The sequence below is a fragment of the Onychostoma macrolepis genome, chromosome 20 (genome assembly GCF_012432095.1).
Source record: "Onychostoma macrolepis isolate SWU-2019 chromosome 20, ASM1243209v1, whole genome shotgun sequence".
Lineage (NCBI taxonomy): Eukaryota > Metazoa > Chordata > Actinopteri > Cypriniformes > Cyprinidae > Onychostoma > Onychostoma macrolepis.
In genome coordinates this window covers 31294745-31320762 of record NC_081174.1, presented here as the reverse complement: position 1 = coordinate 31320762, position 26018 = coordinate 31294745, and the positions used below count along the sequence as shown (strand labels likewise).

At 39.4% G+C, this 26018-nt stretch overlaps 1 pseudogene; it reads right to left on the bottom strand.

Moving 5' to 3' along the window:
- Window positions 1-26018, bottom strand: LOC131526629 (alpha-2-macroglobulin-like protein 1; annotated as a pseudogene).

Here is a 26018-nt window from a genome sequence, read left to right as displayed (position 1 = left end):
TCATGGACAGGGAGATGTGTAGGTGGTCTCAAATGAATCACCTGAGAGAGGAAAAGAAAGAGAGTCGATTATGTTCAACAGAATTCAGCCAGAGCAAAGCATGATCAGGACGATGAAAGCATACTTGGTTGATAGTAGTCATAAACTTTGATCTGACTTCAGATTCTTGCAGTCAAAACTCAGTTTCAGCTGCAGATTGTAACTCATGGGGACGCCTTTGGGAACCTGCAAGACAGAAAGGATGAATAGCAGCACACAAGAGGGCAGTTTGTGAATGTGTCTCACCTCGTTCAGATACACCAGGACATGATCATCTATGGTATCAACCTGCTCCACTAGAGGCGCGAATGAATTTGGTGGAGATCCAAGCTGAGAGGAAAATCATTGTTTAGCTGCACAATTACACGGAGCCTCAAACATCTTGGGACTTTCCTAGTCATCTTAACGCATACGACCCGGTGACGTATCTGCACAAAACCCGACAGGAGCTTAATGTCCACTAGAACCATGTTAGTGCTCGACTTTGGGCCATCGTATCTGGATGGCATGGAAATAACGAGGTTTAGTAGTCAAGAAAGCAGCTTCCTTTTGCAAGAGTTAAACATGAGCTGGTTTCAAGCGGTTCTTACTTCACCGTGAAGCTCAACATGAGATTGGCTTCAAGCGGTTGGCAGTCTCCAGTCACCTTTGCTTCGACACTCAATGTCCTGGCTACTTTAATGGGTGTTGGGATGTTGTAGAAACACGCAACCTATAGTATGCAGAATGCAGAGCAAAGAAAACACAGAATTAGGCCATACACCACAGAAACAGAAACAAGGTTTACATGGTAGATTCTTAAGCAGAGTATTGTGTTAATCGGAATATTGTCCATGTAAACAGATTTGATAACCTTAATTTGATTGGTTTACCTTGAGTATGACTTTAGCCAGATTAAGACATGAATTATTTCTATTTTAGTCGCATTATTGAAGTACAGTATAGACATGCACTGCCAAAAAAATAAACCTTTTCTTAGATTTTTTTGGGTCTTGTTTCTAGCCAAAATACCTAAAAATTCTTAAATCAAGAAGGATTTTCTAGACAAGTAAAAAAAAAATTCTCGTTTTCAAAAAAAAAGGGGGGGGGGGGTCTAGAAATTCATGCTTGATTTAAGAATTTTTAGGTATTTTGGCTGGAAACGAGACAAATCCAAGTAAGAGCATTTTTTGCAGTGTGTACACACCTTAAAAATCACTAATATTGTTGTGTAGGACTTTTTGCAGCATTTTGCGATGGGATACATGGCAGTGGCCAACCGTTAGACGGCAAACAAAAGAGCATGGCTTCAACATCGTCGTCTATTTGCACATAGCATGACAATTAACTGCACTTGAAGCTTTTAGTAAATTAAATGAAACCCAAAACTGCATGGCATCATAACGAACACAAACTATGTTTATACATGAAATTCTGGAAGGTACATTGGATGGCGTCGAGTGTGGACGTAATGACATTAATTGATCCATGTACTAGAACATGTAAAACAGGAACATGAAAGTTATATTCTAAAAGAAACTCATGTAAACACCTTAATCATAATATTGTCCAACTCAGAATAAGGTAAATTACTGATGTTCATGTAAACGTAGTCAGTGAGGGTGAAGATACAGACCTGCACAGTGGATCCGGTTGCTCTAACGCTATATTTGCCTGGAACACTCTTCAGCGGCTTCTCCTGATACAGCAGCCTGTTGTCCCGATTCACATCAAAGCTAAACGAGTCTCCTCCGGCCACTGAGGACTGTACGGTAATGACGCTGGAGCCCTCCAAGCTGAACACGTCAGTGGAGTACAGAGACAGAGCCTGAAGAGCCACCACAGTGTCCTAGGAAGCAAGCACCAGGTTAAAAACACCACTCAGATATTGCATGGATGATTGCACTCATTTTTGGTGGTCAGAGTCACCTGGGTGGAGGAAAAGCCGCCACTGGGATTCTGCTGGGTCACGAGCCAGTTGACAATGCGTTTAGCGTAGCCCAGATTAGCCATCGTGAGAGGCTGTACGGAGAGAACCGCTAGCAGCACATAAGAGCTGATCTCCACCGACAGAGTACCACCAGATGAAGTCTGAGACCAATGGAGCATAGTGCCTTAGGAATAGACAGAGGAGAGAGAATTGATGCCAAAGATCCTGATGAACAAAGGCAAGGCAAGTTTATTTATATAGCACATTTCATACACAAATGGTAAATCAAAAGTGCTTTACAAAACAAAAAAAAACAAAAAAAAGTTAAAGCCACAGTCCGTACGTTTTGCCTCTTTGTTGCCATCTGTTTGAAAACCTGGAATTGCAGTTTCTTGCAGAATTATCTTGTTTGTGTGGGATGTGCTCCGGCGCGGATGAATCTAATGTTTCGAGGTGAATGTGTAGCTGTCAGTCACCGCAGCGGTGTGGATGTTTACCGTACTTCGCAAACACAGATTCTAGCCTACGTCTTGGCAATATACGGTGAAAATTCTCATTTGGGTCATATATTCCATCTGAACTACTAACAAGTCTGCCACATTTGTTCTGCCCAACTGAGGAAAAAACCATTACCATTTAAAAAAAAAAAATTAGTGTTAACATCAGCATTGCGTTACTATGTACAAAAATTGAAATCTACACGCTAATACACACTATACTCAGTCTGATCTCTAATTGTCATGCCAGTTGAATTTCATATTTTAACCCAAAAAGCAAGCAATGCTCCCTTCGAACTGGTTCTCTTTAAAACACAAATCTTGTGTAATCCCAGGCTATTGGTAATCACATGCACATTTAAAACTGGAATTGTTTAATTTCAGTCACATGAGTTTCATAAACGCATAATCCTTTCTGGATCACAATCCGCCATCAAAATTATACATTTAATTATTCCAGCTGCTGTGAGAAAAGGCTATAAACGATCCGCCACCTGCAGGATCCTCACATGTGATAGCCTACTAGCCGGGACAACTTCTTTGTTTACAGACGTGACGTAATGACGCAGTGCCATGCTCGAATTTCCCACAAAAACCTACCAGTACCACTGAAATTAGAAAACAAGCTAACTGTTGTGAACCGGGCTAAAGTAAGGCGATAGTTTTGAACACTGGCTGGTTATGTAATTGCGCAAATATTGAATTCTGATCATTAAAAAATAAATTAACGGACTGCAGCTTTAAAAACAGAAAAGTACACACAAAATACAGTGCAGTCAGTTCGGATGTAGCATAGTGCTCATTCAATAAATGCACAGCTAAACAGAGGAGTTTTGAGTCTGCATTTAAATGTGGCTAATGTTTTAGCACATCTGATCTCTTCTGGAAGCTGATTCCAACTCTGGGCGGCATAATAGCTAAAAGCGGACTCTCCTTGTTTTGTGTGAACCCTTGGTATTTCTAACTGACTCGATCCTAGTGATGTGTTAGGTTTATATTTAGGGAGCATAGCTGCAGTGTATTTGGGTCCTAGGCCATTGAGTGACTTATAAAAGTAACTTAAAAGCAATCCTAAATGTAACTGGAAGCCAGTGTAAGGACCTGAGGACTGGTGGGATATGCTCAGATTTTCTGGTTCTAGTCAGAATCCTGGCAGCAGCATTCTGGATGAGCTGCAGCTGTCTAATGGTCTTCTTGGGAAGGAGACCATTACAATAATCCACCCTGCTGGTGATAAAGGCATGAAGGAGTTTCTTGACTGGAAACTAAACATCCAATTCTTGCAATGTTATTGAGATGATATTATGCCGATTTAGTTACTCTTTAGTTTTAGTTATTCTTGACTTGATTTTTAGTTGTTTGACCCCTAGAGTCAAGGCATGCATTCACCTTGAGAACTTCATCGTTTCCAAATGCAATGACTTCAGTTTTCTCCTCATTTAACTGAAGAAAGTTCTGGCACATCCAACTGTTAATTTCATCAATGCATTGGCAGAAGGAGTCAATGCCTCAAACAGTAGTCTGGTAAAAATCCCACCTTCAGAAATGGCACTGTTGTCCAAGACAGTAAACAGCTGTGCTCGAGTATTGTTCTCTCCTGCCAAACTGAAGGTGTAGGCAAGCAGAGCCATGGCGTAAGTGTTTCCCAGGTTCCCAACGACAGGCCTCAAGCAATACAGGAGCATTGGTGATGACTGGATCCTGGAGAAAGAAAAAATAAATAACAACTGCCAGAACAGGAAGGTCATCTGCAAAGAGCTCATATGCATGTGCTGGAGAGGTTTTTACCGTAACAGGGACAACAACTTCAAGCAGTGATGCAACAACGTAGGCGGTCATGGTCACGCCGTCACCAACTCCACCCTAAAACACAAGATCACATTGATATAGATCAGGGATCCTCAAATCTGGCCCACGAGATCCACTTTCCTGCAGAGTTTAGCTCCAACCTTAATCAAACACATCTGAGCATGTCTTCAAGATAATTAGAAAAATCACAGGTAGGTGAGTTTGATCAGGCTTGGAGCTAAACTCTGCAGCAGATTGGCCCTCCAGGGAAAGATTTGAGGAACCCCGATATATAGTGGGTACGGAAAGTAATCAGACCCCCTTAAATTTTTCAATCTGTTATATTGCAGTCATTTTCTAAAATCATTTAAGTTCATTTTTTTCCCCTCAGTGTACACACAGCACCCCATATTGACAGAAAAACACAGAATTGTTGACGTTTTTACAGATTTATTAAAAAAGAAAAACTGAAATATCACATGGTCCTAAGTATTCAGACCCTTTGCTCAGTATTTAGTAGAAGCACCCTTTTGATCTAATACAGCCATGAGTCTTTTTGGGAAAGATGCAACAAGTTTTTCACACCTGGATTTGGGAATCCTCTGCCATTCCTCCTTGCAGATCCTCTCCAGTTCTGTCAGGCTGGATGGTAAACGTTGGTGGACAGCCATTTTTAGGTCTCTCCAGAGATGCTCAATTGGGTTTAAGTCAGGGCTCTGGCTGGGCCATTCAAGAACAGTCACGGAGTTGTGAAGCCCCTCCTTCATTATTTTAGCTGTGTGCTTAGGGTCATTGTCTTGTTGGAAGGCAAACCTTCGGCCCAGTCTGAGGTCCTGAGCACTCTGGAGAAGGTTTTCATCCAGGATATCCCTGTACTTGGCCGCATTCATCTTTCCCTCGATTGCAACCAGTCGTCCTGTCCCTGCAGCTGAAAAACACCCCCACAGCATGATGCTGCCATCACCGTGCTTCACTGTTGGGACTGTATTGGACAGGTGATGAGCAGTGCCTGGTTTTCTCCACACATACCGCTTAGAATTAAGGCCAAAAAGTTCTATCTTGGTCTCATCAGACCAGAGAATCTTATTTCTCACCATCTTGGAGTCCTTGTCTTGCACTGAGGAGAGGCTTCCGTCGGGCCACTCTGCCATAAAGCCCCGACTGGTGGAGGGCTGCAGTGATGGTTGACTTTCTACAACTTTCTCCCATCTCCCGACTGCATCTCTGGAGCTCAGCCACAGTGATCTTTGGGTTCTTCTTTACCTCTCTCACCAAGGCTCTTCTCCCCCGATAGCTCAGTTTGGCCGGACGGCCAGCTCTAGGAAGGATTCTGGTCGTCCCAAACGTCTTCCATTTAAGGATTATGGAGGCCACTGTGCTCTTAGGAACCTTAAGTGCAGCAGAAATTGTTTTGTAACCTTGGCCAGATCTGTGCCTTGCCACAATTCTGTCTCTGAGCTCTTCAGGCAGTTCCTCGTGATTCTCATTTGCTCTGACATGCACTGTGAGCTGTAAGGTCTTAAATAGACAGGTGTGTGGCTTTCCTGATCAAGTCCAATCAGTATAATCAAACATAGCTGGGCTCAAATGAAGGTGTAGAACCATCTCAAGGATGATCAGAAGAAATGGACAGCACCTGAGTTAAATATATGAGTGTCACAGCAAAGGGTCTGAATACTTAGGACCATGTGATATTTCAGTTTTTCTTTTTTAATAAATCTGCAAAAATGTCAACAATTCTGTGCTTTTGTCAATATGGGGTGCTATGTGTACATTAATTAAAAATGAACTTAAATTTTTCACTCTGTGTTATATTGCAGCCATTTGCTAAAATCATTTAAGGGGGTCTGAATACTTTCCGTACCCACTGTAGATGAACAGCTTCAGGCCTCAAGTAGTTTTGGTTTACCTTCATGTCGTTGTGGTACAGAGTTCCCTGTTGCACGAAACAGCCATCTGAACCCTGCTTGCTCATCAACCAGTCCTTTGCACTCTGAAGGACATTCGGATCAATGAAGATAAACGGTTTCGCTAAGGAAAAAACTAACAAACTAGCAATCTGAAACAATGGTCTCAGGACCCGAAGGGTTAGGGATAGGGTGACCAGATGTCCCATTTTTCCCCAGGAGTCACAATTCGTTGTTAAATAATGTATAAAAGTAAACCTACTGTATCTGAAAAATTCGTTTAATTGGCATCTCTACCCAAAAGTGAAAACTTATTCCAGTTTTTCCAAATTCAATCCTTGATTCAAATTTCTCATAAGCTTAATTGATTTGGTCTAAAGAGAGAAAAATTAATGACCATTTTTGTTTGAAGACCAAGACAGCTACCAAAATAAATGTTGGTAACTGTACTTTTCAACTTTGTCACTGCAGTTTGACTAAAAGTAATGACTGTCACATTTTAGTCATTTGAGTCTTTCATAGTCTTAGTTGACAAAGACTATTAAGCATTTTTGTCTTAAGACAAAGACCAAATCAAAAGTGCCTGTCACAGCAACAACAAATTATACACAAGACTAGAACAGCAGCACATAACACACCAGGTGTTTGATTCATCATATCCAAACGTGCTGAATGAACCGTCACTGTGTCTGTAGTTCAGTAGTCCTTGGTATCCTGATTAGGTCAAAAGTCACATGAAAATTAGTCAAGAAGGGTGGTAGACAATCTCCACTGTGAGGATCTAATGGGAAGGACTAAACCCTGCTTGAAGTTAATCCTTGTGCCACCTTATGGACATTTGTCTTTTTTTTTTTTTTTTTTTTAGATCATTAGATCAAACTGCATAAATTGGCACAGGTGTGTATTTTTATTGGAATTTTAATATTTCTTTTACATTTTTTTACACTAGGTACAAAAAAATAAAAATTAAATAAAATTAAAAAAAGTTCCTCTCCGGACCTTAAGGACAAATGTCCTCGTTGAAACCCATTAAAATTTGCAGCTTTTAATCCCAAGGCCATTTAACTATAAAATTATGCAATATTTGTTAATAGGCTTTCATTCTGTTGGCAAGGCTTCAAAGTTAAAATTTTTTTTTTTTTTTTACTACATTGTGCCATTTTTTCAAGTTTGGCATACGTTACGACCTGGGGTAGCACCTGTTCCCTAAACGGGATCTGTTCGCCTCTAGGTGGCGTTTTAGGTTCTGGTTTGTGTTGTGTTTTTCTTTTGTCTGTTTGCAGGGTGGAAACAAGCGGCAGGTGCAGTGGATCTTCAATGAAGAGTTGACTGATTTAAGGATCCCTGTCCTACAGTGTGTTGTGCCCCGTTTGAGCTTGACTTCTCTCCAGCACCAGACTTTGAGCCTTTAATACTTTAGCTCTCTTTTATTCCCTTTTTGGGTTTATTTTTTGGTATAATTTACTTTAAGTTTAGTTTGAGTTAACTGACTTTGTGTGTGGCCTCCCCATTGTTGTTACGCTGCCCTGAGCCTGGTAGTTTGTAACACATACAAAGCAAATACTTGCTTTATTCCCTGTTTCCTGCTTATGCATATTATTGAGTCAATTGGATAAATTATGCAGCTATAATTGTGTGGGTACGTTGGCATGGATGTCAGTGCACTTTGTATGCGTCCTAAATAGAGTTGTGTGTTCAAACCTGTTAGGTTTGAGACAAATATTATACTGTGCTGCGAATCACAAACATTCGGGAAACATTTGGTACTGCACCCAAACAAAATCTTACTGAAAGCACCTCAAATTTGTAACACCTTGTTTAGATTTAATGGCTTTGAATTGTCAATTTGAGTTCAAAATGTCTTAAAACAAAAAAAATAATTATAAACTTAAAAACTTATAAAACTTTTTTGGTTTCAATTTTTTATAACTTTAACAATCCATCAGGGTCTTTAAAATGACCGAACTTAAATCTGTACTCCAAGCTTCAAATTATGACTTTTGACATGGATTTTTGTCCTCTATTAACCCATATGTAACTTTTAAAATTGACGCACAAGGGTTAAGTCTCCTACATATTTAAAATGGATCTGCTCATCCATACCGCTCTGAAGGTAACCGGTAGCGTGCAGTCGGATGGCTGCGGTGAGTTGTCCGGTGACTTCCAGGTACTGCAGGATGTAAATATTGGGACCAAGATAAATCATTCTCTGCTCTCCACAGCCAGTTGGCATCTGTAATAATTTATCCAGATTCTTCAGTGCACGACCCATTATGTCCCCTATGAGAGGTAAAGCGTTGAGTTTTTTTTATTTTTTTAAAATATACAATACAATACAATTTTATTTATATAGCACAGTTTAAAAACAACCGAAGTTGACCAAAGTGCTTTACAACACTATACAGACTATAGGCAGAATTAAATACAGCTAAAAAACTCAGATATTCACAGAATATACACAGGCTATAAGAATGTGTGGCACTCCAAACACAAGGACAGAGACAATTTATCATGGAGTATCAAACGCCAACGAGAAGAAATAGGTCTTTAATGTGGATTTAAAAACCGACAAGGTTGGAGCAGTTCTGATATGAGAGGGGAGACTATTCCAAAGTTTTGGGCCGACAACAGAAAAGGCACGGTCACCTCTCGTTTTAGTCTTGTCCTAGGAACATGCAATAGATCAGAATTAGTGGATCTGAGAGATCTCGACGAAGTATGAGGCTGTAACAACTCAGTTAAGTACATTGGGGCCAGATTGTGAAGAGATTTAAAAACAAACAATAGAATTTTAAAATCAATTCTGTACTTTACTGGAAGCCAATGAAGTGAAATTAAAACCGGTGTAATACTATCGTATTTGTGCTTTCCAGTAAGAAGCCGAGCTGCTGCATTCTGGACTAACTGCAGACGAGAGACACAGGACTGAGAAACACCAATGTACAGAGAATTACAGTAGTCAAGCCTAGATGTAACAAATGCGTGCATTATGATTTCAAACATCCGTGATGATAGAAATGATTTCACTTTGGAGAGAAGCCGGATATGATAAAAACAGGACTTAACAACGGAACTTATCTGCTTATCAAATTTGAGGTTATTGTCAAACCAAACACCCAAGTTTCTGACACAAGTAGTGCTGTATGGTGACAGAGAAGTAGTTTCGAGATCATATACACTTTTATCATTGGGACCAAACATGATGAATTCAGTTTTACTCTCATTGAGGCATAAAAAAATTTGTTGCAAGCCAAAGTATCAGTTCTTCCAGGCAATCCAAAATGGGCTTAATGCCATGTTTATTGCCACGCTTTAAGGGGATGTAGATTTGGGTGTCATCTGCATATAGATGGAAAGAGACCCGTGCTTGTTAAAAATAAGCCCTAAAGGAAGCATATAAAGTGAGAACAATACTGGACCAAGAATCGATCCTTGTGGTACACCAGATTTTAAATGCATCTCAGAGGAGAAATGGTGCCCAATGTTGACGACATATCTCCTACTGGTAAGATATGACCTAAACCACTGTAATACTGTGCCCCGTAAACCAACACATGCCTCAAGACGAGATATAAGAATATCATGGTTGACCAGATCAAAGGCAGAGCTAAGGTCTAACAAAACCTGAGCTGTAAACTGGCCAGAATCCGTAGTCAACATGACGTCATTTAAAACTCTTAAGAGGGCAGACTCAGTGCTGTGACAGGATTTAAAACCAGACTGAAATTTTTCATAAATAGAATTATGAGACAAATAAAATTGGAGTTGATTTGAGACAATTTTCTCTAATATTTTTGATAAAAAAGGCAAATTTGAAATCGGACGAAAATTAACCAGCAATGTCGAGTCCAAATTAGGTTTTTTAAGATGTGGTCGCACTGTGGCAAGTTTGAAGTCGTGGGGGACAGTCCCAGTTTGGAGACATTTATTGATAATAGACAACAAATCAGGACCAATAGTGTCAATGATCTGTCTAAGAAAACGTGTTGGAATAACGTCCTGAGGACACATTGTGGGTTTCAGGCTAGACAGAGTTTTGATTAAGGTGTTCAGGTTAATAGACTCGAAAAGAGACCGGGTGGAACCAGAGTATAGGACATCAACCAATTCATATGACGGCATTGATACAGCAAACATGATTCGAGAGATCTTGTCATTAAAATAATTAGCAAACTTCTCACACAGAGAGACAGATACCTCGGAGAAAATGTTAACAGCTGGATGGAGTGCAGATTCAATAGTAGAGAATAAAATATTTGGCTTATGGCTATTTTGTGTGATTAACTCTGAAAAGTATCTACACTTTGCAGCCTTGGCAGCTCGCTGAAATGCAGAGAGAGAGTCACGTAAGATTTCATATGAGACTTGAAGCCTGTCTTTTTTCCATTTACGTTCCGCACTTCTACAAGTCTTCCTAAGGGAACGAGTGGTATCATTATGCCAAGGTATTGAATTATGTTTGTGTTTTTTCATCTTTAATGGAGCAATAGTGTTTAAGATATTGGAGCAATTATTGTTGAAAACACCAAGATGCTCGTTAACATCCAGGTGACCGGTAAGAGTAATCATATCCTGGGTAGCACCTAATAATTCATACTTAGAAGCAAATTCTTTACTTGAGCATTCTGTAAATATACGAGTCCAACATGGCAATGATGATTGACTTGGAGTATTTCCATCAAGAGACACAGAGAACAATATGGGTAGATGATCAGATATGCCAGCGTCCACAATTTTTATATCCAGCACTGACACACCACGGGATAAAATCAAGTCCAGAGTATGTCCTTGAGCATGAGTAGGTCCAGATACCCATTGCACAAAGTCAAAAGAATCAAGTAATCTAAGAAAGTCTTTGGATAGTGGTTTGGAATCACAACAGACATGTATGTTAAAGTCTCCCAGTATTAAAATCCTGTCGTAACTGGTGACGATTTCACTCATAAATTGAGCAAATTCCCTATTTACGTTAGGTGGTCGGTATATGACTGCAAAAACCACAGGGTTGACTAGTGAAAGTTGAAACAGCATAACCTCGAAACAACTATGAGTCCCAGTTGATAGACTGCGACAGAGATACGAGCCTTTAAACACTGCCGCCAAGCCCCCACCTCGACCAGATAACCGAGGGGAATTTAAAAAGCTACAGCCCTGAGGCACCAGCTCAGTGAATGGGCTTAAGTCTCCGGGTTTAATCCAAGTTTCAGTGATACATAGGGCGTCCAGCGCGTGCAGGGTAAAAAAGTCATTTAATATAAATGTCTTATTTACCAGAGAACGGCGTTGATCAAAGCCACGTGAAATGGCGACACATCTTCCTGGGGTTGCGTAGATCTCTGGGTCAATCGAAGGTTGGAAACATTTACTCCACCACAACGAACACGCGGAAGGAAGCGGCGCAGAGAGACAGGGCCAGGGACAGCAGGGACAACAGGTCGAAGCCATCGATACGTTGAGTCCAGCGATCGCCAGTGAAGATATAATCCGCGTATCATCCCAGGCCCGGTAGACAGTAAAACAGCAGAGGATCTCAGCCGAACTGCAACTCCAGCACGCTTTCCTCTTTTTCTCCGATGCTTCTTTTTCCACGGCAAGTCTGTAACATGCCGGTACTGATGTGAAGAGAAGTAGGAATAGGTAGGCGGCAGAGAAGGTTGAGACGCACAGGTGTCGGTCCTGGCTGTTTCAAAAGCCATTCGAATGTCCATAAGTGTTTGGCGATTATACACCAACGCCATTTTACAGCCAGTAATAAAAATAGACATAAATAAAAACATAAGTACTAAAAACAACAAAGACGGGGAGAACAGCAGACGGCGTGCCAAACACAGAGGCGCCATCTTAGTTCGAAGTTAGTCCTTGCATCAGAAACCTTGCATCAGAAACAAAGTTGTCCTGCCAAACATCATGTGTCAGTTTCTACTCAATGAACTGCTTTACCAGTGACTAAAACTGAGCATCTGGCTGATCCCTGGATCACATTTGTTGGAAAAGTCAGAGTCACAGCTTCAGAAACAACACTTCCTGTGGATAGAACAGAATTGATCAGCACTGAGTACTAAGCTAATGTACAGCCATACAAGAATGTATTTGGGAATCATTGAGTGCAAACAAACCCTTTGGACATGGTAGCCAACTCTGGGTGAAGATCCTTTCAACTCCTTCAGGCTTTATAGTGCAATAAAAATGTTTTTTATTAGTGCTGGGCAATGATTAATCGCGATTAATCGCATCCAAAATAAAAGTTTTTGTTTATATAATATATCTGTGTGTACTGTGTATATTTATTGTGTGTATATAAAGACACACACATACAGTATATATTTTGAAAAGATTTAGGCAAGGCAAGGCAAGTTTATTTATATAGCACATTTCATACACAATGGTAATTCAAAGTGCTTTACATAAAAGGAAGTGAAATAGTCATTATTAAAAATAATAAAAATCACAACAATAAAAACAAAGTGATTTAAAAATTGATTTTAAAAGAATTAAAACATTTAAGAATAGAAAGTGATTATACATAGTGCAATCAGTTTGGACGTAGCACAGTGCTTATTTAACAAATGCACAGCTAAACAGATGAGTTTTGAGTCTGGATTTAAATGTGGCTAATGTTTTAGCACATCTGATCTCTTCTGGAAGCTGGTTCCAACTGCGGGCAGCATAATAGCTAAAAGCAGACTCCCCTTGTTTTGTGTGAACTCTTGGTATTTCTAACTGACTCGATCCTAATGATCTGAGTGGTCTGTTAGGTTTATATTCAGTGAGCATATCTCCAATGTATTTAGGTCCTAGGCCATTTAGAGATTTATAAACGAGTAGAAGTACTTTAAAATCAATCCTAAATGTAACTGGAAGCCAGTGTAAGGACCTGAGGACTGGTGTGATATGCTCAAATTTTCTGGTTCTAGTCAGAATCCTGGCAGCAGCATTCTGGATGAGCTGCAGCTGTCTAATGGTCTTCTTTGGAAGGCCGGTGAGGAGACCATTACAATAATCCACCCTGCTGGTGATAAAGGCATGAACAAGTTTCTCCAAGTCTTGACTGGAAACAAAATATCTAATTCTTGCAATGTTTTTGAGATGATAGTATGCTGATTTAGTTACTGCTTTGACATGACTACTAAAGCTAAGGTCTGTCTCCAGAATTACCCCAAGATTTTTGACTTGGTTTTTAGTTGATTGACCCCTAGAGTCAAGGTATGCATTCACCTTGAGAACTTCATCTTTGTTTCCAAATGCAATGACTTCAGTTTTCTCCTTATTTAACTGAAGAAAGTTCTGGGACATCCAACAGTTTATTTCATCAATGCATTGGCAGAGGGAGTCAATGGGGCTGTAGTCATTTGGAGATAAGGCTAGGTAAATCTGCGTATCATCAGCATAGCTGTGATAGGCAATTTGGTTCCTTCTCATTATTTGACTTATTGGGAGCATATACAGGCTAAACAAGAGCGGTGCAAGAATTGAGCCTTGTGGGACTCTGCATGTCATGGACGTCCACTTAGACTTATGCTCTCCTATACTCACATAATAACCTCTCCCTTCTAAGTATGACCTGAACCATTTGAGTACCATCCCAGAAAGCCCGATCCAGTTTTCCAGTCTCTCTAGAAGTATGTTATGATCAACAGTGTCAAACGCAGCACTAAGATCTAGCAGTACCAGCCCTGATATTTTGCCTGAATCAGAGTTGAAGCGAATATCATTTATTATCTTAATGAGTGCTGTCTCTGTGCTATGATGTGCTCGGAAACCAGATTGAAAATTGTCCAGGTATCCATTTAAGTTTAAGTGGTTGTTCAGCTGATTAAAAACTACCTTTTCAATAATCTTACCTATGAACGGAAGATTTGATATTGGTCTATAGTTGTTCAACATTGTGCGCTTTTTCAGAAGGGGCTTAACAACTGCAGTTTTCAGGGAGTTTGGAAAAGTCCCAGAAAGAAGTGAAGCGTTCACCACTTCTAAGAGATCTGCTTCTAAACAGTTAAGCACACTTTTGAAAAAAGATGTGGGAAGTGTGTCAAGATAGCAGGTTGATGATTTAAGGTGCTGTACTATTTCTTTCAAAATTTTGCAATCAATTGCTTCAAAAACAGACATAGTCACTTCTTTTTGAAATTGCGGTCGAATCTGTGTGACCTCTGCAAAAGTAGATATGCCAATCTCCTTTCTGATATTATTGATCTTCTCAGAAAAGAAGGAAGCAAACTCATTGCATTTACTGTCGGAGAGCATTTCACTGGGAATCTGACTTGGGGGGTTCGTCAGTCTCTCCACAGTAGCAAAAAGAGTGCGAGAGTTGTTTAAGTTACTGTTTATAAGGTTTGAGAAGTAGGTCTGTCTAGCTGTGGCTAGTTCCACATTGAAAGCATGAAGGCTGTCTTTATAGATGCTATAGTGAATTTCAAGTTTTGTCTTCCGCCACATCCGCTCAGCTTTTCTGCATTGTCTTTTCATACTCTGAGCTGCTGTTGATTTTCTCCATGGTGATTTTTGTCTGCCATTCTTCTTGCAGACCCTTGTCGGAGCAATATCATCAATAACATTCTTAACTTAAGATTAACTTGATAAGATCAACAGAGTCTGCAGAAATGCTTGGTGTTAAAGATATAGCCTTCATAAATAGCGCACTAGTTTTCTCATTAATGCATCTCTTTCTGACAGAGACAGATCTAGATTCAGTGGTAACAGAGATCAATATATCAAGGAAAATACAGAAGTGATCAGATAGTGCTACATCCTTAACAACAATGGATGAAATTTTTAGACCTTTACTGATGAGTAAATCTAGAGTGTGTCCACGATTGTGTGTGGGTTCATGCACATGCTGGATCAGATCAAAAGTGTTTAAAACAGTAATAATTTCTTTTGCAGTTTTGATTTCTGCATTATCTATGTGAATATTAAAATCCCCTGCAATAGTAAAACAGTCAAACTCTGAGGAAATCATTGATAACAGTTCTGTGAACTCTTCAACAAAGGCTGGAGAGTATTTTGGAGGCCTGTAAATAATGATAAACAGAATGCGTGGAGCACCTTTCAGCACAATACCTAGATATTCAAAGGACAAATACTGACCAAATGACACTTGCTTGCATTGATAAACATCTTTAAATAGAGCAGCTACACCTCCACCTTTACATGTATTTACATGTATATATTTATTAATATAATTTATATGATATATAAATATATTTAATATATAATCATAACACATTTTTCTTAAATATATACATACATGGGTGTGTATTCATATATACATAATAAATACACACAATACACACACATATATTATGTACACAAAAACTTTTATTTTGGATGCGATTAATCGCGATTAATCGTTGCCCAGCACTATTTTTATATATATATATATATATATATATATATATATATATATATATATATATATATATATATATATAAAATTAGTAAAGCAGCAATGAGCTCTACGATCAACGCCAGAAGGCTGGTTAACACTAACCAGAACAAGTAGACTTCGAGCGACTATATCAATGCGTCCTCTCTCCAGCACAATCACGACCTCAGTGCCACATTGAGGCGGTGATTGTTCAGCCTGAGCACTGACCGTCACATTTACAGGTCCTATAGTACAGACGGGAAGTGAGATGTTGCTCACATAAACATCAATTTAGGAGAGAATTTAAAGAAAAAAAAAATATTTAAAAAAGATACCCCACACACACACACACTACACTGACCGAGAACAGAAGCTGAAAACCCATTTAAAGGTCTTTCTCCCATTGGTACAGAGACAGGATGAATACAGCTTATCAAGAGGTTGAAGAGTAAAGGCAGAGGATCGAGCTGGATTCACTTGAACCTGTCAAGGAAACAATCAGTGCACATTGAGTAAAGACATAGGACTTTCCATTATAGGGTTGGGTATCGTTTGAGTTTTATCAATTCCAATGGGATTTAAAAAATAAAATAAAATAAACCATTTATCCTGGGTCTCTTTTTGCAAACCATTTAGTCGCAGTTGAATACCATGAACAGCAGGCTACATAAAAACTGGACTCCTAAAGAGCTGTACGTGCAAAATAGAGCTGCATGATTCTGGATAAATTTTTCCACTTTTCCCCTTCCCCCCCACAACGTTGTGATTGCACACGTCAAAGGTTGAGAAATTAAACAGGCGAATCATTGTAGTTTAGGAATAGAATTACATTGGGGTTTGAATAGTGTTCGAGATCTATTAAATTAAAGTGCTTTGTCACATTGGTGGTGACCCCTCTCTTGCAACATGTTTAGCCATCACCGATATTATATTTGGCTTTTTTGGTTTCTGACCGCAAGTGTAGCCAAACTTTGGAGTGCTTAGGTTAGTGAGCAAGGTCCTGGCAGATCGCTAGCTTGGGTTCTCACAGATTGGGGGAAGAAAAAAATAAAATAAAATTTTTTTACAAAAAGTATTCCATTCTTAACCTTAAGTTTCCAATTCCAGAATCTGATTAGAGTTTCGATTCCCAACCCTAGTCCTTCATAGGAATGAAAAATGAATCCAGACCATGATGCACTTGGAAAGATAGTTGAAGACAGTGGCCGTCAGCTCAAAAGACTCCCCACGGATGATGGAGTAAGGCAGGGAGAGTTCCAGGAAGAACGGCTGGAAGATGGTCAGCTTAACAGGAAGAGCCAAACCGAAACCTTTGGAGGACAAGCAGAACGCCTCCGTCTCCCATGTGGTGATGGTGTCAGGAACCTTCAGAGGAACTCTTGTGGATCCAGTGTCTCTGAAGGATAGCAGAAGTGAGAAATAAGGGAAACCATAGTAGTAAAAACTGTGGGAAAGTGGCTTTAGATGTAGGTACAAGATGCCTCGCTAACCCCACTTGAGCAAGCTGCCAGATCCACGTTTCTGGAAAGTAAGTCCTGATGGTCACATCAAAAAACCTCTTGCCTCTAGCTGCTTCGTCGCCTGGAGAAGCAGCAGCCACCGCCTCCTCCTCAATGGCTGCTGAAATACACACAAAACAATGCAACACCAGGCAACTTGCCAATCCACAAAGAGGAATAACCTCCCATAACTCAAATCATGCAGAAGTTGTTCTCATTGAAAGAACTGCCCACCTGCATAGACCTACCTTCATATTCCTTGCACCGAAGGCCTAGAACGGCAATATTTGTTGCGATCTTCATTCCCATGCTCTGTTGGAGTAACAAGTCAAAACACAACAGATTTAAAGTCTGTGAGTCCGTAGTATTCAATGACTACATGAATCATGCAGGGTTTTCTACCTTGAAGGTTGTATAGGCATGACTTAATGTAGGCTTAAAGGAATACTCCACTTTTTTTGGAAATAGGCTCATTCTCCAACTCCCCCAGAGTTAATAAGTTGAGTTTTACCGTTTTTGAATCCATTCAACTTTGCTGCCGTACCATGGCCGCAGCAGGTGCAGTGATATTACGCAGCGCCTGAAAGTAGTCCCCAGCTAGGTACCTAGTTATAATATAGCTGGGGACTACTTTCAGGCGCTACGTAATATCACTGCGCCATGGTACGGCAGCAAAGTTCCTTGATTATTACGCCGGAATGAGAGTATAGTTCCTAGCCAAATCGGTCTAGAAAATCGCAACTTTTCATTTTCTGCCGGTCTTAGTACACGATATAACTACAGAAGAGTCAAGTTTTAAATAGGACAAATATCGAATCTCTTTGGTCATTTTTGAACGCGATGCTACTGGTCTAATCGGATTCAATGATCTATGCTAAGCTATGCTAAAAGTGCTATCGCCAGACCCGGAGATCGGCTGAATGGATTCCAAAACGGTAAAACTCAACTTATTAACTCTGGGGGAGTTGGAGAATGAGCCTATTTCCAAAAAAAGTGGAGTGTTCCTTTAACGGGACGGGATCTAAAAAGTAGACACTCCGTTTCATCCTCAACACTATATGGGTAACCTGATAACCTCGGGAGCAAGTCAAACACCTGGGACCATGAAACAACAGTCCTTTATATATTGCAATGTTGAATTATATGCACTGTTTGGTAGGGCTGTCAAAATCATTTTGTACTTTATCATCAATATTCCAATTATATTAGACTTTAAAAACGGTATCATTTCAGTTAGGGGGAAATAAAGCTTTTGGCTTCTCTCCTGAGCCAACAAGAGGGCGCGTCAAGCAAGATACTAATGCATGTTTGTTCAAAGCAATAAAACAACACTAAACATTATGCACTTTTTCCAGAGATGGTAATGTAATGTTTCTAATTGTTTAAGAAACTTAATTATATGGTTTATAAACAAAATAGCATCACGTATGCATGTATGTAGTTTAATACAAAGGACCGAAAACCAAAATAACAAAGACTACTTTTTCTATTTAAAAATTATGATGCAGTGGGATGGGGGAGGGGAAATAAAAAGCCGTAAAGTCTCTAGACGTGTATTTTTTTTTTTATTTTATTAAATGCGATTAATATTCGCAATTCGAATTTGACAGCCTTACTGTTTGGTATGCTACATCATAATAGCTCAGGTTTGTCCAATTGACCCGTCAACAAAACAAGTTCTATAGTTTAACCTGGATGTTAAAAATCAAGTTCAATTAAAATCTAATAAACTGCACATGGACACCATTTTAGGACTCAAACGCCTTCCCGACTCCATAATCAGGACGCTCTGATCAACAGCGCTGAGGCCACACAGGGATCCTGCTTGAGCAGAGACCGTCAAAACATTATCCTCATCAGGAAGCTGGAGAAAACTTCAGACACACCTGGAACAAGAACCAGCTCAAGCTGAAGGACACGTCACAAGTCCCGACATGACGCGAGATGCTAGTGCACATCATACCTTATTTTGGAAACACATTTCGGTGTCAAAAGATGCACTTGCAACAACTACATTCTCACTGGGCAGAATGCAGTAGGCCAAAATCTGCACTGCTGGAGCCATATCAACAAAGACAGACAGCTGGAATGACACAGAGCCGCTTGTGACTTTATCAGAAACCCTCACTGTGACAGTCTTAAATCCATACAGAACAATCACTCCTCTGGACAAGGCCTGATAGAAGACAAACAGCTGCATAAGAGGAGCTGGACAGAATGGTGAAGTCTTTTTTTTTTTTTTTTAAGTGCCCCTATTATGCATTTTTGAAAGATTACCTTTCATGCAGTGTAACAGCTCTAAGTGAAAGAAAGTTTTTAAAAGTTTTAAAATCTGAAAGTGCACCGTGTATAAAGTGTCTCAAAAGAAAGAGTAGACTCTGAATCATTTAAACGAGTCATTTTTAAAACTAATTCCAAGCCATTCCATGTTGATGTCAACATGAAACATTAGCATATTGCCCGCCCACTTGTTTTCCCAGGTCTGTGCGTGCAACTTGATTTTCACACTGGTCTAAAAGATGCAAATTTGTTCCATGCCACTAGGTGTCACTTTTGGAGTGTTAGAAATGGCAGTTTCCCCGGTAACGCTGTACACAAAGCAGCACTGCACTTACAAGCACTGCTTTGAAATTGAAATGAAATCATTCGGACCAATCAACGCAGATTAGCATCACACAAAGGAGGAGGGGTATGGAAAAAATTAATTGAGCGAATCGTTTGGGAGTCATTGAGCAAATAAGGTAAAAATAAATGCATAAGAAAATGAGTGTTTTTTGACCTTGCATGCATGTCAATCTGTTGTTGGGGACTCCCAAAACCAAAATATGAATGTTTCATAACCCATAACAGGGGCACTTAAAATAAAATAAAAATAAAGTCCACTTACCATATAGATGATGTCAGCACTGTAGCTGCCAGCCTCTCCAGCAAGTGAATACTTAACGGTTACAGGAAACGTAGCACCACACTTGAGCGGTTGCTCGAGCTTTACTATGCTCAGTTCACTACTTGCTGGGATGTTGGGAGAACCAGTTTGGAGAAGCTTAACAACCCTCTTATCGGTAGCAAAGTATGCCGACTTGTAACTATAAACAATGCTTGGAGTTGCACTTGCCTGGAGAACAAGTAGAATTGGTTTCTTTCAAGAAAAAAATTAAAAAAGGGGGTCAAACTCTGTCCTGGAGGGCCAGTGATATCCTGCAGAGTTTAGCTCCATCTTGCCTCAACACACCTGCTGGGAAGTTCCTAGTAAGACCTTAATTAGCTGTTGCAGGTTTGTTTGATTAGAGTTGGAGCCAAACTCTGCAGGACACCGGCCTTCCAGAACTGAGCCTGGTGACCCCTTATTTAAAACAAGAGTAAATCGTACCACCAGATTCAGAGCAGCTTTAGGAAGCGTAGCAGTGTTGAGTGAGAATGTGGCCAGTCCATTCTGGTTTGTGGTCAGATTCAGCAGCACTTTGGTGGGCCAGCTGTTACCATCCAGCAGATACACAGCTTTGTTTGAAATTGGAGTCCCATTAAAACTAGACACTGATATCTGTTGGGAAACATTAAGGTTGGGAAAGGAAACCAAATGTGATCACAAAACCAGTCATAAAGGTAAATTTTTGAAAGTGACAGCTGAATAAATAAGCTTTCCATTGATGTATGGTTTGTTAGGATAGGGCAATATTTGGCTGAGATGCAACTATTTGAAAATTAAATAAAGTTTCCTTTAAAGTTGTCAAAATTAGCAATGCATATTACTAATCAAAAGTTAAGTTTATACATTTACAAGATGTCTTCATGGAACATGATCTTTACTTAATATCATAATGATTTTTGGCATAAAAAGAAAGATGGATAGTTGACCCATACAATGTATTGTTGGCTATTGCTACAAATATACCTGTGCTACTTATGACTGGTTTTGTGTTCCAGGGTCACAAATGTGAAGGCTTCTGCCATGAGGGATGAACTTTTACTTGCCTTTCCATTAATCGTTCCTCCAGGAACAAAATCTGGGAGCTCCAAAAATGTGACCCTGCCGAGTTCAAATGTAATGGACACCGTTGCAGATTTTGACATCACTACACCTGGGGAAAAACAAACAAGGACACTGAATAAACAAGTCCACGGCCTCCAAACATGTGCTACTGATTCAAATTAGTCAATAGTTCACCTGTTCCCTTCTCAGTGACATTCACAGTAACACCAAATGAATCTCGTGTTCAGTCAGTGTCATTCATCTGGTAGTAGAGCGAAGAGAGTCACATTTAAGTCAAGTTCAAGCAGAAGAAAAAAACATTTTCTCCAAGGCTAGTGTTAGTCTCACACACCCGAGCGGCTTTATTCAGGCATTGACGAGTAAAACCAGGAACTGCTACGTCTGTATAAAGTGGCTCACGGCACACTTCCACCAACGCTTGACCAGGTACAGGCTGACCATATGTGTATCTGGACGAAAGGAGGAAAAAAAAAAAAGAAAAAAATAGGGAGTGGGGGCAGATCAAGAACAGCAACCAAAAGACAAAGTCCAAGAAAAATAGGAGCTTACACTTACTTGGCACAAGCCTCAACTTTCAATCCCACATCTCCCACACTAAACATCTGTGGTGCATTTACAGTCACATCAAACTTGGGCAAAACTAAACCAAAACAAGACACTTAACATCAAGACCTCCAATTGGTTGTTGTACAGTTGCACATTGTACCCTGACTTACCGTATTTCTTCACCTCAAAAACATGCGAAAACATCTGTTCGCCAATAAAAGCCCCCAGTGTGTACATCCCAACCTGAGCCTCAGGGTTTAACTTGTGAGAAAGCTGCAATATCCACCTCGTTGAGGAAACATTTGTCCACTGACCAATCCGGTTATCATTGTTGTTCTAGTGAAACAATTAACAGCTCAGAAAAACTGCAAACAAAAAAAAAAAACATGCAGAGCAAATTCTCACCTCCACAACCACCAGACTGTACTGCAAGACACAAACAGGAATATTAAACACTTAAGTAGAAACATGCGTATGCAGCAACATTAATAGGAAAAAGGTAACTGCACAGTGTGAGAGACTGAACTTTGAACACAAAAATAAACTTCATTAGACTTGTTCAGATCACTCAATATGAAAGATTAGTCCTTACCATTTGATCAAGAGGCACAAATTTGGCATTCAGGTTGACAACTCTGAAATATACTGCAAAATGAGACAGATAAATGCTCCCATTAGTTACATAATGCAAAATACGATCAGAACTTGTAGCGTAACGGAATTTCTTCAGCTCTAATCATCCAAGGGTCATTTGTAGCTCACCAGTTTGTCCTGGATTGTAGATGGGTTTGTCTGTTTGGATGAAGGTCAAAGGCAGGTAAAGTCTGAACATGACTTTCCTCTCTTCTGTCACTTTGAAGACCCTCCCTTCAACTTCCACCTTCATCTTCTGCACCGATTCTCCATTTACTCGAGGTGCCTGTAGAGAAACCTCCATTTAGTGTACAACAAACCAATTGATAAGCCATATGTCTCATGATGGCAGACCTGGAAACTAAAGCAGCGGTGAAATGGCATTGAAGAGCTCTGCTGCACAAGTTGAGTTGTCCTGTCCTTCTCATCAAGCAGAGAAATGGTCATTGTGAGACTCTCTTGAGGTTTCAGAAGACTTGCACACAATTTGGCATCAGAGCCAGACTCAATCACTGCTGGAAACGTCACTGTGAATAAGCTGTGGAAACAAAGAAACTTAGGTTCAGAGACTATAAGGAATTAGTTTAGAACATGTTGGCTGAACATTCACAGAAATGGGCTGCCATATATAAGAGCATTAATCGCACAAGTCAGCCAATGTGAAAAACACCCCATTATTTACAAAAAAAAAAAAAAAAAAAGTTTTGGAGGTCCGATTCAACGACTAACTTTCACCATAGACCTCCCTGTTGAAAAAAAACAGCATATGTGTAGGTATGTTTTGAAGTATGGCTGCTGGTTACAGTATATGCTGTTTTTTTGAGCCTGATCTCATGAAGATGCATATAAATAGTATGCCAAATAAGAAAACTCATGGAACTGATACGAAAAATTTACTTTAGCGTATATATATATATATATATATATATATATATATATATATGATATGAACATGTTTGGTGTGCATATAAAACGCAGTTTTCGCATGCATATGATACGCATCTACCCCACAACCCTAATCATCGCGTAGCATATACACACCAAAGCAATACCACTAGGGTTCATTTTTATTTGGCATATTATTTATACGCAGTTTCATGAGATCGGATTGTTTTTTTCAACAGGGCTACAGTAGTGCTTTTTGCCATCTTTAAACAGCAGATCAGACTGTATACGCTTCTGTTTACTTCAAAGCCCATTTAGAACTTATGGCCCTGATCCCTGTCCAACAACTTCAATCGGCTCTAATATTGGACCATCAACTTCGATCGGCATGATTCTGGGTCGATCAACAGTGAGCCGCCCTAAATTCTGTCCATGAAATGCAAAAAAGAAAAGGACTAAAATGAGTCCTTTCCAAAAACAAATCTCCTTCATAGCCATAAAGAGCAATCATTAAAGTTTACACAGAAATTGAGCATCTTCTATTAAGCGCTATCGATGTTCAACTGCTCTTTCTTCTCTCAATTATCAACACTGATGCCGGCATTATGAACGCTTTTAATAATAACTGGACCAGGCTGATTTCAATCAGGCAATCAGGCAATTGAAGCATCATTAGGGCGGAGTTACAGCCCCAGTAATTAATCATTACCAACGCGCAAACATTTGGTGACGGTGAGACACACTCACTCACTCCGTCTGACAAAATCTCACGCCAAATATGAGATTCTGCACCTACAATTCTTCAACAACAGTCAAAAATAACTCTTAAACTGCTGCACAAATTATATAAACTGTAAAAAAAATATTTAAAAAAGTTGAGCCAACTTAAAATTTTAAGGCAACCAGCTTCAGCAGATTTTTGAGTTTGCTCAACTTATTTTTGTGGGAGATTCTAAATTTTTTGTTGTATAAACTTACGACAAGTTGAGAAAACTAAAAAATCTGCTGAAGCTGGTTGCCTTAATTTTAAGTTGGCTCAACTTTTTTTTTTACAGTGTATATATATACTGTATACATATATATATATATATATATATGCACACATATTTTTTTTTTAAATTATTGTATTCATTATTTTAAAGTGCCCCTGTTATGGGTTATGAAAGGTTCATATTTTGGTTTTGGGAGTCCCCAACAACAGGTTGACATGCATGCAAAGTCAAAAAACACTTTGGCTTTCTTATAATATGCATTTATTTTTACCTTATTTTACCCAAACGATTCACTCAACAATTCATTTTTCCAAACCCCTCCTTTGTGTGACGCTAATCTGCGGTGATTGGTCCGATTGGTTGATTTCATTTCCAATTCATCGAAGCAGTATTTGTGAGCACAGTGCTGCTTTGTGTACAGCGTTACCGGGGAAACAGCTATTTTTAATGCTCCAAAAGTGACACCTAGTGGCAAAGAATGAATTTGCATTTTCATTCAGACCAACGCGAAAATCAAGGCTGTATCCGAAAACTGAAAAATGCTGCCTTCGGAGGACACATTCCAAGGTAGAAAGGCATCATGGCACGTCCGAATCCAAAGTTAGCTTCACTTCCTGTCTCATGAGATACCTTCATCTGATTGATTTTTGAAGGCAGCATAGATGTATCCTTCGCTGCCTTTGATATCCCACAATCCTGTGCGTTCCATTCCATGAGGGTTGAGCTAAAAAATAAAGATGGCGTCTGAAAGTTGCCTTTGGTGGTTAGTTTGTGTGTAAATGTATATTTCTGATTAACTTTTGCACTTTTGATGTTATTTCTAGCGAGAAATCAGTATTATAGTAATTAAATATTTGTTTAGTTATCACCAAAACTCATTCTATTTTGTTGTAGATCATTAAACCGTTATGCTGCCTCAGCCTGTCCAAAATCAGTTTCGTGAGGTGCCTTCGTGCAAAAACGCTGCCTGCAAAGTCATTGCCTCATAAGGCAGCGAGACAACAAGTCAGCTGCCTAAGTTTTCGGATGCAGCCCAAGTTTTCTCAGGTCTGCGCACGCAACAAGTGGGCAGGCAATATGCTAATGTTTCATGTTGACATCAATATGAAACGGCTTGGGATTCATTTTAAAAACGGCTCGTTTAAATGATTCAGAGTCGACTCTTTCTTTTGAGAGACGATAATACTTTATACACAGTGCACTTTCAGATTTAAAACTCTGCGTGATGTTTTCATTAGAGCTGTGTTGTGTTCATGAGAGCTGTCTGTTCACACTGCATGAAAGGTCATTTTCAAAAATCCATAATAGGGGCACTTTAAGTAAGAGTTACTCATTGCAGCAAGTTATTCACCTTAAAATTAGCTGTAACTTAATAAAACCTAGTAAGTATAACAACTAAGTAAAGATAATTAATTATACCTAAGTAAGGGAAACTATTGGATTTTACAGTCTAAAATTTCACAAAATTTCATGTTTAATTTAAATAACACGTGTTACTTGCTGTTTCTTTGTAATTATTTACTAGCAATTTCTAAATTGAAATCATTTCTTAATTGGTTTTGTATATATTCAAATAATAATATTACAAATAATTTTCATATTTAAACATAAATGATCATTTTAAAGTAAACTATCCCTTTAAAGGAGCATTTGTTTGTATTAATCAAATCATTTTCTTTTTCTCTGCTGTCACTGTGGAGTTATATTTCAAAATATGTTGAATTTTGTGATTTTACACACAGAATTGTTCAATTTAGCTTTATGAAATATGACAAATAACCTCCAGATGCATTTTCAAACACCGTCAGGACTGTTCCTCTATATTCACCTGTTGAATACAAGATCAGATGCTGTTTGAAGAATATCCAGAGGTCTGATATTGACCGCTTCTCGAGGCCTGCGGCTTTCATCTGTGCTTTCCTGCGGCCTGATGCTTTACCGTTTGTCACGAGGAGGCTGCAACAT